This window comes from Plectropomus leopardus, chromosome 17, assembly GCF_026936395.1.
Source record: "Plectropomus leopardus strain MGB_pleo_1.0 chromosome 17, ASM2693639v1, whole genome shotgun sequence".
Classification (NCBI taxonomy): domain Eukaryota; kingdom Metazoa; phylum Chordata; class Actinopteri; order Perciformes; family Serranidae; genus Plectropomus; species Plectropomus leopardus.
Window position 1 is genome coordinate 31,907,678 of NC_142192.1, and position 17,694 is coordinate 31,925,371.

Sequence of the window (17,694 nt, forward strand, 5' to 3'; positions counted from 1 at the left end):
TCAGGACGCCGTTTCTTCTCTACGTCTTTACAGCAGTCAGTGTTTTTCTTCTGTATTAATGCTCTGAATGTTGCATGATGCACCGCGAAATCAAACGGCAGAACCTGGCCAGCTTTCTCCGCAGTGTGACACCGACAGGGACAGTCTGATCCTGGAACCTGATCCTCAAACCTGCTGACAATCTGACATTTCCTCCGACTTGGAAACAAAGACATGAATCCAGCTCTGGCAGCAGTGAAAGATCAGAGCGATCAGCAGGGTGGAAACCTTGATGTCTTTATGGACAACATGCAGGTGTCTTATCTGCCACCGAAAGAAAAAGACAAAGAAGATGTTCTTCGTTTGGACTGAGGTGGAATATTTTTGTCACAGTCATAAAAAAAAGGATTTACTCAGAGACAAAGAGAAAGAGGGGGAGAAAATACAAAGTCAGTGGAAAAGACGGCAGTGAAAGTCTGGCAGCGTGAGCGTGTAAATCGGTGCTAATCTGCTCCCGGGGCTTTTAAAAAGGAAATTCAGTCAGGTTTTTCCTGCCCTGTAGAACAAAACCATCACAGTTCATCTGCAGGAGACTGAAAATCTCAGAATTACTGTGTAGTCTGAAGCAGGAACACAGGTTCAGTCTTCGGTTCAAAAATGTCAGTATGCACATTAAAACAAACCCAGCTGAAGAAATGATGCATTTCTGCAAACCATGGACACCTTAGGCTACTTGTATGTTATTATGTAGCGGATACATTGAAACTCTCAAACTCTTTGAAAAGTTTCAGAAACACTGCTTGATGCGTGGTTGGGTTCATTCACAAAATCACTTGTCTATGGTGAGAGAAATATCAAGTTTTGACTTAAAATACCTGGTTTGGTGGAACAATCCTGGCTAGAGAAGCCGTGGATCTCTTGGTAAAAAACCATTGCTTTATGTGACGCTTTCCCGCAATGTCTCAGTTAAAAAATAAAAAATAAAAATGAAAATGAAAACATTATCTGGCTGGAAATAAAATCATTTCTCAGTTAAAAAACATATATTTATTTGGCATGACATGGCACTTTCTTGACAGGAGTTGCATCAATGTCATAGTTAAAACAAAACAAAGTAAAACAAAATCAAATTTAAAAATTAAATTAAATTAAACAAAGCACGTACATATATTCATGGCTTTTTCTGGGCAAGAAATGTAGCAGCGTCTCTGTTAAAATAATACCGCTTCATGACTGTGCCACCAAATCTGAGTATTTAAAGCAAAATCACGATCTTTTCCTGACCATAAGCAGGAAAAGATGGTTTGTGTACCTAAACACATTAACCATTGTGTTTTTGAAATACAAAGATACACAAAGTTTCAGTGTATCTGCTACATTTTTCTGGTAATTGTAGGAAAAACAGTAAAACACACTAAAACTGCTTGACGTTTTTGTTACTGTTTTGTTTTGAATCTGTTTTAGGAGAAAACAGAAAACCCCAAACAATCTCCTCATGTTGCGTAATTTTGGTGAAATTTATTGACAATATCTAAACAAATCTTTTCACATTTCTGTGTGAAACCTTTCAGAACAAACAGGAAGTGACATAATACGCAATCAGGAGGAAAACAGTTGCACCTGTTGGCGCTTGAGGAGATCTGCACAGCTGCAACAAGCTGAAATAAACTGCAAGTATTTGGGAGAAAAGAGACGCTTTTGCTTTGTCTCTCTGAGACTCAGTTGGCGGTCGCTTTGAGAAAGTCATAATTTGTTTGACATCAATTTTGCCTTGTTTCTGGCCTACAGGCTACAACAAGGCGAAAAACATGACGCCGGTGACATTTTTCAAAACAACTTGGCACGCTGGGGCTTCAGGACACTTGGATTAGTTTGGACAAGCAGTACGGAGACATTATGTGGTTTTATTATGATTTTTTCTAACCATTTGCTTCAAATTGTTTGGGAAATGAGTGAAACGCCTTTTCCCTGTGAACATCTTGAGAATTACAAAACTGCACCTGACTTCCCATCGGCATGACGGTGAGAAGATAACGACTGAATTTTTATTTCTGGGTGAATTATCCATTTAAGTGACTTTTATATATTTTTTGTATTTGACAGTTTTGGTTTAGATTACATGACTAAAGTAAAACTTGAAGTAACCCTTTGAAATCTGGATGGACATCAGTTGTCTTGTGCTGCGTTCAGACGCCTTTCACAAGCTATTTGACCCTTTGAAATCTAACCAAATTAGTTTGATTTTTTTTTCAAATAATTACCAACAAGCAAGGAACTTGGGAAATTGCAAGAACTTTGTTAAAGGTGGTAAGATATGGGGTTACACAAAAATTACACAAAAATGGGGAAAAAAAGTTATATTTGAAATAATGTTATATTTAAAAGAATAAATATAAAATATATACGTTTTTTAATTTTCAGAACTTTTAAGGTCATTTTTTTAAATTTGTTTTTATAGTTTCCTTTTTTTGCTATTTTTCAGGTAATTTTCTTGATATTTTTTCAAAATTAATTTGAATTTGGGCCATGTTTTGTGGATTTGCTTATTGCCTTCTCCCTATGTTTGTGAAAGAAATTAAACCAATTTGCTTTTCAGCATTTTTTACATTGTTTTCTTGTTTCTTTTTATGTTTTGCTCTTTCTTTTTTTTTAATTTTCACTTTTTTTTTTTAGCTTATTTTCAGGGTTAGGGTTAGGGTAAATCTTTTGAATTTGGGCTATGTTTTGTTATGTTTCTCAAAGAAATTAAAACCACTTTGCTCAAGTTTTAAAGGGTTAACTTCATCAGACCAATAGCTAATGGGTTTCAGGATTGGTCCCCACTTTAAAGATACTGCATGGAGCTCATTATTCAGAATAACTTCACTCTTTTAAACCACAGCTGCTATAATAAAAATCATTTTTAACGTCGGCCTTTCAAATATCCTCGATTAGTTTTGACTGTGTTAGCAGCCATTGTGTCCACGTCATTTATTTTATCCCTCGGCGATGGAACAATCTTCTTCATTTCGTGGCACCGCTTCCTGACTTCACTAAATTGGATCCATCCCATTACGAACCCACCCGAAGCTCGTTCCCTTCCTTTTATTATCCACTCTAATCACCAGCAGTGCTTCTCCTCGTCTCATGCGTCATTACCACAACGAGGAGGACGTTTCCAAACGATGAACGTACGCTTCTGCCCATTACTGTCCATCACATCAAACTCACCGCGCCGCAGCCACCTCACTCGTGTCCGCGTCCTTTTATTTTCCACTGCAGCTCCAACCACCGTGACCGCTCCAATGTTTCCCCCCGAAAAACCATTTCATCTCGTCACAGAGCCGCTCCATCATCCTTCATTATTCATTATTATCTGGAAACCACATCTGCTTTTTATTCATTTATGTGAAAATTACCTCAAGTTACCTCAACTTTGATTAAACCGAATGGCCCTCCAAAGTGTTTCATTTATTCAAGTGCTTTCTGCGCCATAAAAACATATCAGAGGTGGTTTGATTCTCTATTAGAAAATCAAAAGAGAGGGACTGTATTTATGGAGTTTGCATGTAGGAGACGATGGATTGTGATCAGATTTTTTTGTCTTTATGGCTTTTATTTGACACTAAAAATGACAAACGTAAATCTGACTAAGTGTTGGGAATTGCAATTAACTGTGCATTTACATTTTTTCCCCACTTCCGTGCAGTCCAGCCCATTTTTACTCCCATCTCGTCAAATAGTGCCGCTTTGATAGTGCTTTCGGTGTACTTTTTGTGCACAGGTGGCTGATGGGATGGTCCCACAAACAACCGACTTCAGTGCGGGACTTCATGTTTACTTTGGGCTTTGTCAATACAGATGCACATATTCATGAAAACACATGTATTTTCTGCCGCTCGTCCTTTAGGTCACTTAAACAAAGATTTTCTTCCAAAGAGCATTTTAAAAATGTTTTTATAAAAGTCTGTGTAACGTTGTAGACTCATTAAATTGAGGGAGCGTAAAAAAATTGTATCTGATTTGGGGGAAAATTAAAAACCAATTTCATATAGAAGCAGACAGAGGGGTCTGCAATGCCTGTTTGAAGGATTCAGGACGTCAGACTCTCTGCAGCAAAAACCGATTAAAAAGATCAAGTTCGAAGCTGAAGCCGAACGTACAGATCACAGTGTGAACGTCAATGAGTGAGACGGAAGAAAATGAAAATAAAGGGAAACTTTGCAGATACTAAACCGGCTGTGAGTCATCATAGTGTGTGTAAATGAACAGTGTTTGGCGACGCCAAAGCCTGGTCGTCCCCCGGCCAACACGACGAGTAACAAATACATTAATTACAAAATTAATAATGTAATTATTCTCAGTTTTACATAATAGCATCCATTTGTTGCATTCATATGTCGTCTGTGTTTTTACTCGTCATAATCCTCACAGCTGAGCCCCCTGGTTGTCAATAAGTTGATCTCAGTTTGAATAAAAATAGTTATTTTTATTTTATACGTCTTTTTTAAAAGTAAAATGGATAGAGCTCCATCGATAAGCAGACAGAGGGAACCTTTCTTCACCTGGGAACCATTAACCTGACAGCTGTGTTTCCAGAGGGGGTGAGGGCCGGGGGGGGCTTTAGGGGGGGGTGCAATGCAGTCATGTGTCCCCAATAAATGTGTTCCCCCCCTCAGCCAGATGTTGAGGTTTGCACTGATGCTTTAAACAGCTGTGAGTGAAATATGCATCTCTAATGTAACACAGGAACCTGTGTGTGTGTGTGTGCGTGCGTGTGTTTGTGCGTGTGTGTGTGTGTGTGTGTGTGTGTGTGTGAGAGAGAGAGACTGACACTAACATCAGAAGAAGACACACACACAGACACACACATGCTGAGAACTGTTGAAAAGGAGTTTTGGGATTAAATATTTAATTTGCTTTCTGTTGCACTGTTTCCTCCACACAGGTTTAAGGTGTGTGTATGTGTGTGTTTTTACCTCAGTGCGTTCTACACACTCCTCCTTTTTCTCCAATATTTTTTGGGGCATTTTTAGGACAACACAGGACGACATGCAGCAAAGGGCCAAGGCAGGAATCGAGCTCAAGGCCGCTGTGGTGAGGACACAGCCTCTCTACATGGGATGCCCACTCTATCCACTGAGCCACCAAGCACCCCAATATACACTCTTCTTCTGATGTTACTGTCAATCACACACACACACTCACTCACACACACACACACACACACACACTGAGACCTGACTTAAGAGTTTTTGGAGCAAATATTTAGTTTGCTTTCTGTTGCGCTGTTTCCTCCACACAGGTAGTTGTAAAGTGATCGTGTGTGTGTGTGTGTGTGTGTGTGTGTGTGTGTGTGTGTGTGTGTGTGTGTGTGTGTGTGTGTGCAGAGATTTTGCTCTTCGTCCAGCTGTCCAGCAGACAAAGTAAATATTGGTCATAAACCCATTTCCTTGTTTCCTTTTTCCTCTTCCAGGTGAAACACACAGCTTAAAATGTGCTCCTGTCGCCTGTGAATCGGCTGCAGCGATCTGAACACTGAGCCACTTGTGCTGCTCGACACTCTGCTTCATGCATGAGTGACTGCTTTAAAGAAAAGCACGAAAAACAGTCAAATGTAAATGTTTTTGGTGATTCGAAGTTGTTTTGAGGGAAGGAATATCTTGCTGATGGAGTGTAAAGACTGAGGGTGGTGGTGAAAAAGTGAAGTTTGTTTTTTTCACAAAATTGAATGGAAATAAATAAATGAAGGAAGGAATGAATAAATAAATACAGTAAAAAAAATAAAAGTAGAGATTTCATCTAAAGATCACTTCTGAAACTAAATCTACACTTGAACTTTGAATATAAGCGTCTGCGAGAGTGTAAATATGAAATATTTATCTGGGTTTGAACAGTAGACACTTTGGCAGATTTGAATATAATAGTCGCAGTGAGTTCTTTTCAGTGACCCGATAAGCTCATAAATTTTTATTCAAAGTTTGTTGCAGATGTGAACTCTCGTTAAAGCCAAAGAGAGCACAAGAGCAGCTGTTAAGTTGTTGTTGATAATGCAAGATGACAGTTTATTGTACACTGTAAGAAAAAAATCTGCTGTTTTTATAGAAAAAAAACTGGCCGCTGTGCTTGCTGGAATAATTCTGTAAAAAAAAATACAGTGAAAATGTAAACGACTTTATAGAAAAACCCATAATATTTACAGTATAAAACTGTTGTAATTAAAACATTTTTAATCTGTAAAAATTACACTGTCCATTTTGAAGACAGAAATAAAATTTCTGAAATCCCATCACCATTCATATTATGAGTAAAAATCCTCAAATTTAATTAATTATTAGATTAGAAAGTCATCATTATTTTTTCTGTCACTTTCAAATAGCTGTTATTGGCAGATAAAGTGAGCATCAGCCGGAAAGTTCAAGTTTTAAAGGAACATTTAAATGTGACACTCACTCTTGTATGCCACATATTTATCTGTAAAGCATGATATATACATTTGAAATGCATTACACTTTCTTTCTTTAAAAAACTACAGTAATCGGTAAATTCTGCAAAGAAATGACATTATTGCAACATGTTCTTGTTGTGTCATGATTTTAAAGTACTTTGCTGTTAATTTTTCTAAATAAAATCAAGTCACTGTGAGTGATTGTTATAAACAAAGTGACAGTTAATGTTGGCATTACAGCAGTGTTTACTCTATCAGGCGTGTCCGCTGTGCTTCATTTCACTTCTTCACGCAGGAAATTCTTTGCTGCTGGTCGGAGGAGTGTGTCTAAATGAACGACAAATATTTAAAATGTAAATCAGCTTTTTTATAAAAGAAGTTCTGTGAGCTGAGAGACTTTGAACAAACACAGCTTCACTGTCGGGGGAAAGAAAAAAAAGTTATTTACACTTGTGCTTTTGATATAACATGCCAAAATGAAAAAGTAAAGATCATTTAAATTAAAGTATAAAGTGACGGGAATAATAAAAAGTATGCATTTAAAGCGTGGGATAAAAAGTGTAAAAGAGAGAGCTGCTGTGGAGGAAAACCCCTCAGATAATATCTGATGATTTTTCAGCTCCATGATGAAGTCAAAGCTCATGGATGTAACTGTGGAGAGCTGAGAGGGCGCTGAGAGGGCAGAGAGGGAAACCACGGAAAGAGAGAAGAACTGTGAGCTTTCTGTGTCGGGGTTAATTATGTTTTCTAACTTTGTGGCTGCAGTTTTTTTGGCGCTCTGTGCTGCGTCAGTGTGAAGAAAGGAGACGTTTGAAAATGTTCATTCATGCTTTTCTTAAAGGTTCTGTATGTAACTTAAAAAAAAATTTAAATGAAGTTGTTAGCTGTTAAGAACATCAGCACCTGAGCATCTGCCAAACCAGTGAAGTGAAAAAAACAGACCCTTAAAAAAATGCCAGAATTTTTAAAGGGAAAAAGGCATGTTTACTTTAACATTTTTTTTTTCCTTTAAAATGTTTGGCTTTTGCATTTTTATGATCTTCATTTTCTCTAAAAAAAAATCTTTACTGATTGAAAACGACATTGTTTTGAGTACATTAGGGACTTAGTCCAGACCTCTGTTATAAAAAAAAAGACAGACTCTTAAAAAACTGAATTTGGATATATATATATTTTCTAATTTTAGGAAATAATGTTTTTCATTTAAAAAAAAAAAAAATTAAAAATTTGGTGGGTTTTTTTTTTCTTTTTCTAAAATTTTGTTGATCTTTTAGGAAAACAAGCCTGCCAAACCCACAGGCTTCCTCAAATAAAAATCTCCCAAATGGTTCTTTTTATCATGGCCAGAAACTTTAAAAACAGAAACTATTGTTGGGTTTTCAAAGTCTGATGGTCATTGAACGTCTCATGTCGGACGCTCAAACATGGCTTCCATTTGTTGGCCTCACAGTACTTATAAAACTACAACTCCCAGGAGGCGGAGCTTCTGCCACCATGTTTGTGCACAGGTGTGCTGCGTGCTGCCGGTGATCAGACTGAGAGCGGTTTCTCTTCGGTGTTTGTTGCTCTGATGAAGCTCTGACACACTGAAAGCTCAGGATGAAGTCAATCTGCACAGATCAAAGTGTGCAGAAATATTTTTCTACAAGTTTGGACTTTTTGGTGTTTTTCAGCACTTTGTGGTCGACCTGCATCGACTGAACCATTTTGGCTTCATGTGCAACTGAGCAACTCTGAGAGGAATAAACAGGGCCCCATGTTCAGCGCTGGATCCAGTTCTGTGAATACATCCATGCCAGCCGCGAGGACAAGACTTTACTGGAGACAGAGGGACAGATCAGCAGGTACAGGTGAGTCACCTTTCACAAGCTTCACAAGTGTTTGTAACCTGAGCAAACTGGCAAGAAATGACCCACAAATTTCAAGGAATTAGTAAAAGGTGACACCAGAATGACCTCAAAATTAGTTGGGAAAAAACATGGAGGGGATTAAAAAAAAAAGGAAAAATTACCAGAAAACTATATATAATTAATATAATTTCATACTTAATATTATGTTAGAAAAAAATATACATGTCATTTTTTGTTTGCTTTTGTTTTTTTACTTTTCATGTTTTTTGCTTATTTTGAAATAATTTTCTAGTACCTTTTTTACTTATTTCTTGCTAATTTTTGGGCCATTTTTGTTAAGTTGCTTATTGCCTTCTCCCCACGTTTTTGAAACAAAATCAAAGCAATTGGACGAGTATCAAAGGGTGGTGGCCAGTTTAGCCCATAAAAGACACCATCATGATACAAAGCATCTTCCGGTTTTTTTTAAATAGATTCATAAAATAAATTGTACAGTGAAAAATAGATTTTACAAGTTTTACAAACTTGCAGTTTATTTTGATTAAGAGTTTTTTTTTCATTTGCAAGACTTTTTTTTCCAGATAACAATATAATTTAATCATTTATGAATAAACAACTTAATCTTTGTGCATCGTCCATATGTGCTAAATCATCACCGTTTTTATGTTACTAAATTTAAAAAATGCGCAGTTCTACATTCAAATGGCAGCCAAACGACACGTACGACAAATCAGCATTTCTTCCTCTAAATTTATAAAAAAATAAAATTTATTCAGTTTCAACCATCAGTAATAAAATACCAGATCTCAGCTGAGCACATTTTTAGTAAACTATATGAAACATAATTCTCAGTAGATGTTTTTTTTTTTCATTTTTCTGAACTTTTTTTTGAGCTTTTTTTAAAAAACTCCTATTTGTGTTGTTTTTTTTAAACTTGTTTTTACCAATTTCTTGCTAGTTTCCAGGCCGTTTTTGTTAAGTTGCTTATTGCCTTCTCCCCATTATTTTTAAAGAAATCAAACCAAATTGCTCAGGTTTCAAAGGGTTAAGTATCAAAAGTAAAAGTACAAATAAATGCTGGTTATGGGGAGCACACATTATACTTGAAGGAAAATAAAAATACTGCAGTGCTAAAAGCACTGCACGCAGTACATCACATCACTGCATACAGAAGCTTTAAATCGTGTTCTTGGCAAGAAATTGGACATATTTCCAAAAATGTCAAACTCTTCAAACTTTCTCCCTGTCGCTCAGTTTAAAACTTAACTGTGCATAAAAGTGCACATGGCCGTGGGATTTGGCTACAAACAGACGCTTAAGTCTTTTTCCTTTTTGCAAATCTTCCTCCTGTATTTCAAATTTTGCCAGTGGACTCATCCCTAATCTCTGACCTTTGACCTTAAAGTCCTGGAGGACAACCTGATAAAAATCCCTGCAGCGATCAGCAGACTGTCTCACAGAGGAGACAGACTCGGAGGACGGAGTGTGTAGGCGATTTAATCTGCAGATCAGAGAGTTCGGTCCAGCGGCGGCGGCGGCGGCGATGAAGGTGATGGTGATGCGTCTGGAAAGCGGCCTGCTGGACCTGCATGACATCACTGCTGCTCCGTGTCCTTCCAGCAGCACTTAAACTCAAATATTTAGTCACCGAATCCCCCGGTGATAAAACAAACTCACATTACAGATGTGCCTCTTCAGGAGCTGTTGATGTGGAGCGGCTCCATGTTGGCTCGTACAAACACGAGTCCTGTCGTGTCTTTTAACGAGTTCGGGCTCAGATGACAGGCTGTGTTTCACGTCTGGATCTCAGACCGGAGCCGTTTAGGACGTCCGCTTTCATCAGACTCACCACAGAGCGCCGTGCTGTGAAGGCACATGTACTTTTCACTTTTTTTGTCTTTTACTTTACATGTTGAGATGATGCCGTCTTTTTTAAAGTTCTGCATCAGGTCCAAACTTAACGACAGGATGACAAAGTCTGCACATTAAAAACAGCTCATATCACCATTTTCTGATCTGCCGCCGCTGTGAGGAAAGAATCATGATGAGGAAAAAAGGTTTTAAGAAAATGACTTTATAATTGTTTTCCATTTTCACTGATTTCAGGTTATATTTTTGCAGTTTTTACAGATGTTTTTTTTTGGTGTTAGCCCTCTTTATTTTCATCATTTTAATTTTGAATCACTTTGCAAAGTCTGTTTCAGCTGGAGCTCTGTCAGCGTCTGGCAGCTCCTTGAAAAGTCTTCAAATGTTTTACATTTAGTTTTTTAACTATCAGGCCTTAAAAATCATTAAATATTCCTAAATTTGAATTTGTGAGGTTTTAATTGCCACAAACATTTTGTCTAATTCCATCTTTTAGGGTGCCCACAGTCTTGGGAAAACCTTCGTTTATAACCTTACATGTAATCTAACATGACGGCAAATTTATTTTCTGTAGCTGTCGATGTAACATACTTCTTAAATCCCTCAATGTGTTAAAACATTTTCTTTACATTCACTTAATTTTTTAAGATTTCTTCCAGCGTTTTGTCTCTCTCTCCATGTATCTCCTGAATTATGTTTGAGCAGAGTTTGAATCAGAAAAACACTGATTCAATGGGGCAGGAAAAAATGAAATTCATCAAATTCATGTTACATATTTTAAATTTCGTCCATGAAAATGTGAGAACCTTAAAACAAGTGGAAACAACTCGTATGGTTTTCAAAACTAAACGGCGTTATCTCTCGTCTTTCTGCTTCCGTCAGATAAAAAATACACCCGTGATGATTGCATCACTTACTTCTTTTTTTTCGTATTTGCATAACATCTCCCGCTCCTCTGTTTCCCACTCTGCGTGACTCTCGACATAATTCGGATTCCTTTGCTCCTTTTGTAATCGAATAGTTTGAATTCCACCGAGGAAAATCCTCGTCCTCCTCTTCACCGTCACAATGGCTGCGTTCAGCCTCCTGGGAACGGACAGCGACTCGGTTTCTGGGCGGCTGATCCGCTGCTACATCTGAAATTTTGATGTGTCATTTGCTCCATTATCTTACATGTTTTCATACACTCAAGAAGGTGACTAATGTTTGTATGAAACACTGGGAATAAAATACCAATGGACCTCTCTGTGAGCCGAGTCCTTAAAAAAGTTTTGAGTGGAACTGAATTGAACATTTGACCATCATATTATGTAATATAAACTACAGCATGCAAAATAATAATAATAACAATAATAATAATAATAATAATAATAATAAATACATAAATTCAAGTATAAGTTTTTGTGATGGAAGATTAGATTTTTTCAGATACTACTCTTGTCCGAGTGCTTCACATTGAGATCTGCATGCAGAGTAAGAATTATTAAAATTACATAATTTCAGTGCCATCTGATTTAAATACTAGCATTATTGGCTGCAGGACGACTACACAACATGCAAAAAATGCTAAAAATCACACGGGGGCTGAGAACCTCTTCACTCTGCTGACCCCCAACAAAAGTCTGTGTTTCGGTGACATATGAGTAACTTCACAAGCATCCCCGCGTCGGCCCACGGGAAGTCTTTTCCCAGAGCGTTACTCAGCCAAAACAAAGGCTGCCCCCGTCACTGGCCGGCGTCCCGCTCTGCAGGCCAGTGTCACATCGCTGAGAAACATTTAGCCTTTGTCCGTCCGGGAAATAATTCATTTGCAGTGTCAGACAGCTGGGACACACGGGAAGAGCTGTTACTGTGCTGATTCTGTGCACAAATACTGCTCACTTGGAAATAAGGAGGTTAAAATTGTTTGCTTTTTTTCACGAGTGCACTGATCACAAATCAAGCCAATTTAACTGCGTTGAAAAAAAACTGCCATTTATTGCAAAAAAGTTTTTTGCATGAGATGGTGTTTCACGGGAATCAAAACAGCCATTTTACACCAAATTACAATGGAAACACTTTGTCTTTTCTAGGTCACATGATGTTATGTCTATGTGCTTGTCAGAAGGAACTGGCTCCCTCATGATGCAGCAGGAGCTACAAGAGCTGTTATTGCATCACATAACTCTGAGAAAGTTTTTGAATCCACAATACCTCTATGAAATTGTGGACTATCAGCTCCAAAAAATCCCTCTTACGTGGCCGCTCCCACGTATAAAAGGCTCGCCTTTCCATTATGGATCCATAATATGCCTACGTGGCCTTGGATTAGAAATAATGACGGCTAGTGTGGTGGCTGCAATAGAAATAAAACTGCTAACACACTGCCTGCTTGAGCAGCGCCTGAGCAACAGAACCTGTTTTTTGTTTTGTTTTGGGGAGTTTTTGAAAAAAAGGCTCACTGATTGTTTTCCGTGTTTCGTGTGCATTTGTCCGCAGAAAGATGAAAAAATGGTATTTTCATAATTATATTGACTCTATACCACCATTTATACACTTTCAATGTCGTTATATGTCACAGAGATGAGGAAATTAAAATATATCTGTTTTATTCAGAGCTTCCTGCATCCATTTCATAATAAAAGTCCTCTTTTGAAAGAATCCTATTAGTTGTTGACACCAGGAATTTTATTGTGAAATATTTGCAGGATCATTTTGTTGACAATGCAGGAGCATGACTTCATAAATGATTGGAATATGCGCTCATAAATATTGATATGCAGAGCTCAAAGCAGCAGGCAGCTCTGCAGAAGCGTCACAGCAAAACCGCTGCCAGTGTGAACACCACGAGTGTGACACACGCTGTAGCTCAGCGAGGTTTCCATCACGTGCTGCTCACGCATGCAGTGTGTTCAATGCATAATGTTTTAAACATCCATCGCATAACATCACTCAATGGAAACACAGTCATCTCGCAGTTGTGTTTTATCAAAATTTAGAAAATATAGCTTAAGTTTTGCACAAATCACTTTGAAATGTTGATAAAACACCTGCAAATGTGAATTAAAGTGGTTTGCAGAAACGTACAATGCCGACATTTTCTTCTGGCGACTGGACTGGTTCCCCAAACTTCTGCTTTTTGTCCTCTGTATGTGTGAGGAGGTTTTTCTGATTGGCTGCAGGCGGCTGAACTCACATATGACTTTCAGTCTGCTACCGTCTTCTGATTACATTAATGAAACTCTTCTCCACATTTTCTGCTCTGTTTTGGTAAATTTTCTCCCTCTCTGTTGTCTTTCAGAGGTCGTGTCTTCCACCTGTGGCCGCTCAGGTTTTTAACCCTCCGTCTTTTATGAGATGAAGATTAGGAGCCCCATATGGCGAAGGAATGATGGCGAGGAGGAAGAAAAGAAAAAAGGTAGGCAGACATTTTTTTTGTGTGTGTGTCTTGTAAAATCTGCCCCCACCTCGCTCTCTTTGCCTCCGTCTCTCAGAGGGACGATAGCTGCGCTGTTTCTTGATGTTCTTCCAGTCTCGCTCCGTCTCTGTGAGAGATGGACAAACCAGAGTTTTCAGGGCCGCGAGAGTTAACTACTAAAACAAAGACAACAGCTCCAAAAAAAGTACTGTCAGATACAGATTTTATGACTGTGATGATAAAATAATAAAAGGTTTTTTAAAAAAAATGCTGTATGTACAGGTTAAGCACAATTAAAAAAAAAAAAAAAAAGCTATTGAATTTAAAAATATCAACAACAAAATATCAACAAATATATGAAATTAGACTTTTGTTTTGACAAAATGCATTCAAAAGGCGTTAAAATAAAAAATAAAAAAAAAGGTTCTTTTGGGGAAAAAATGCAAAACCAGATAAAGTCTTCCAATTGCAATGAAAAAAATATGTACTTGTTTCTAAAAAGACTTTTCCTTGTAAAGTACTTACCTACATAAATACCTGATGTATCAAATATGATAGAAATGCATGGGGTCTATAAGTCAATAAGTTCTGTGTTATATGCGTATCAAAGAATATATCCATATGTAATTTAACTGTTTAGCAGCGCAGATCTCCGTCAGCGCGGATCTCCGAAACAGCAGCTGGCTTCATTATGACTTGAGATTAACAGGAAAGCTCGGACACTCTGCGTCACTGATGTCACCTGTGTGCGGCCGTGCCTTCACCAACTAACATTTATTCCATTTATTCCTCCACCTGCCAGAGCGGTGTGTGTGTGTGTGTGTGTGTGTGTGTGTGTGTGTGTGTGTGTGTGTGTGTGTGTGTGTGTGTGTGTGTGTGGAGGTGAGGATGTGGGTCAGTTCAGCCGTCCGCTCGCTGCTGAAGCTGGAAACTGTGAGTCAGTGGTGGTTCAGCGGTCAAGCGGCTCTCTGTGTGGCCAACATGTGCCCATCATCTCTCACCGAGTGTGTGTTGGCCGGTGTCAAAGTCACGCACCGCAGAGTGTGTATCTGTGGTGTGTTCGGACGCCAAGTGTAGGATTCCTGTATAGGCTTGTAAAACCCAAAATATTTGAGCTCATATCTGATGCTTTCACTTAAATTACATGAACCTTAAAACGCTCCAAATTGAATTATTTTATTCTTTCAAAGCGTCAATTTGGATTGAACAACTGAAACAGATAAAAAAAACAAGAGGTTATAAAATGAACGTAAAAATGTCCACTTTATTAGGTTCACCCGAACAGTCTGAGGGCCACGTTTGAGCCTTGTGGTGCTGAATTTTAGCCGGCTAAATAATCTTGACTCAAAGTGAACCTTTCCAGAGCTTTCAACCACATCACAGTCTTCATCAGCACAATTTGCTTTTAGGTTAAAAGGGCAAAATAGATTTAAGACTTAAAAAGACTTTTTGAATGCCACTTGGAATTAGATTTATAATTGAATTTTATTCATTTTAATTTTACAATAACTAAAATTTAGGGAAAGAAAAACACACAAAAAAATAGCGGACATCTATAAATAAGGTTATGGGACCATTTTAGGCTTTTATAGTATTTGAAAAATAATGAATAAAAAAATTTTAAAGTGAAAGTAAAAAAAAATGAAATCCAGCTTTCCATGTCTTTTCATTTTTAAGACTTTTTAAGATTGATTTTAAGACTATTAAAACTATTAAGGCCTTTCATTAATATCAATGTTATTTAATTTAGTGCCTTTTGAGACTTTTTTTAATGTGTTGTACGCTGCCTTGCCTGTAATAAGTGTTACAAATCAAATGTATGTCATGTTGTGTATGCCGCCTTAAACAGATATTGAAGCTTGCAGATGCTATTATACAATATGTTTTTTAGACAACATGACGTCACATTTTATACCAAAAACAAGCAAAAAAAAAACTAGACATTTGGCCATCAAATTTTATTGAGTTCATTGTTAAGTCCAAGTAAACGTTTGTGCCAAATTTGAAGAAATTCCCTCAAACCTTCTTAAGATATCATGATTCAGTTTAAGACGGATGACCTCAAAACATAACGCCACGACTATCACAGGCTTGGAGACATAAAAATATATTACGATGTCTGTTTTTCTTTTCTTTGGACATGACAGCAATCCTGGAGAGAAAAATGAGAGGGAGAAAAAATTTCTGTGTGTTTGTCGTTTGAGCTGCAGCCGTCACACGTGTGTGTGTGTCCGTTGTGTTGGTTTCAGCGAGCTGTGTGCTGTGTTTATTTTGGAAGGATGTTAAAGCAGTGCACGACCCATAAAGCTGACACATGACTCCTCACTGTTGTTGTCAAACTGTCAGTTTTACGGTCGGGCGACAGTTGACCCGTTAACAGGAGCGCTGGAGCTTCTCGCCGTCACCACCTGGAGGACGTGACGGTCAGCTGTGCGCTCCGTTCACACCAACATTACAACACGCCGCAAGAATTTAGAAAATATAAACAGCACACATGATGACAGAGTTCACATGTTGGTGTTTTAAAAAAAGTTCTTGCAGCCTTTTTTTCTTTCTTTTTTGCAGACAAACATTCAAACTCAAATCTTTTGGCAATTTAGAATAATTTTAGGCAAAAAAGCAACTCGTCACATGGTTACCACTCTGTCAGTAACCTTCGGCGCTGACAGAGTGGTAATCTTTTGGGGTGTGAAACTAAAAAAAAAGAAAATAAAAACATAATGTCTCTGGTATAGTAATTTGGCGTCATGCTCGTGTGGCAAAAGCGCTGACAGAGCAAGTATTTGACGAGTTAGAGTGAGATCGGGCTGACTCACCTTACGGTAGAAGCCACTTGTATATAAGATCCCATCTTTAAGGCGCTACCCAAAGTTCACGAGTGAGGTTAGGGATTGTAATGTCAGTCGACTGGAAATCAAAAGCTTTGGCGCAGCTCTGTCTTCACCATGACTGTCCAGTAAAACACCCACATCACTGCTAAAACTGCATCAATCTCACGCTCCGTCTTACCGTCAGTCATGGACGAGACCTCACGATCCTCGCAGGGAGCACGGCCTCACACACGGAGGTGCTGACTCATCATCGCATTCGACGACAAACCGCCCCAGTGCGTGCAAACGTGCAAACGGTCACGGTTTGCAGTTATCTATAACACCGTGTTGACATGCTCCACATTTTGAGCATATTTTAAACATAAATTATACCTCAGGTATCAGAATCAGCAGCTCAGTGTAGGATTTGTGTTCATGAGCAGCTCTGCAACTTGGTCATCTGGTTACAAAGATTAACAAACGTCGTCTTGTGTCCTTTAAAATCAGAGTTGGACCCTCGCTGTGTCAGTCACCATGGTAACGCACCATTAGGTCAGAGAGGCTTTGGCAGGTCGAGCACATGACCTATGTGTGTTTCTGCGGGCTGGTTTTCCCTTTGCGTCTTTTTTCTGTGTAACGTTCGGCGGAGGAGAGAGCAGGCGAGCAGCCAGACAGACAGACGGGTCCGGACGGGCCTGTTGTACATGAGCTGCCCGCGCTAATGAAAACCTGATCCCTCCTGAGGTAATGCTGCAGTCACTTTGTGTTGGAGTGGTACGGAGAACAGGGGGCGAGCTGGATCCCCTCGGCTCTAATAGATTCTCGGTCTGGGCCGTCGTATTTCACAGCAGCTGGGAAAAAAAAACAAGGACCTTTGTGTACTCACACAGACAGATGCATGTCATGTCTGTGTGTGAGTGTTCACAGTAAATATGTATCTGTGGCTGCATCAGCACGGTTTGAATTACACTCACATTGAACGGTTCAGCAAAGATTTCCGCAGGAAATAGTGCAGATGAATCAAGGCAGGAAGTAAGAATGCAACCAACAAACAGGTCACCAGTGTACTTCCTGTTGTAGACCAGCACATTTTATCTTTAACCGTAACCTCGAGCTTTCCTTGCAGCTGTGTTGCACGTGTCCATGTGCATCTGCGTGCATGGCGGGTGTTTTTATGTGCTTGTATCTAAAGTAAAGTTTTTATGAAAAAGATGACAACAAGTAAGGTTCTTCTATAATTCTGGATTAAGAGGTCATGTTGCACCAGTTCGTTCTCACTCGAAACTCGTCAAATAGCTCCGCTCTGTCAGTGCTTCCGGCGTAATTGTGCAATGCCACGTGCACCTTTCGCATTGGACGCCACCT

At 38.7% G+C, this 17,694-nt stretch overlaps 1 protein-coding gene across 2 annotated transcripts in view; it reads left to right on the forward strand.

Annotated features, from left to right (window-relative positions):
- Positions 1–7,867: 7,867 nt before the first annotated feature.
- Positions 7,868–17,694, forward strand: part of tnxbb (tenascin XBb) — a 79,386-nt gene continuing 69,559 nt past the window's right edge. The window contains exons 1-2 of one of the 2 annotated variants that reach the window (XM_088090175.1): positions 7,868–8,256; positions 13,403–13,519. The gene's annotated coding sequence lies outside the window, so the exon portion shown is untranslated. The remainder of the gene's footprint in view (positions 8,257–13,402; positions 13,520–17,694) is intronic. The other variant, XM_088090173.1, reaches the window with a different exon arrangement.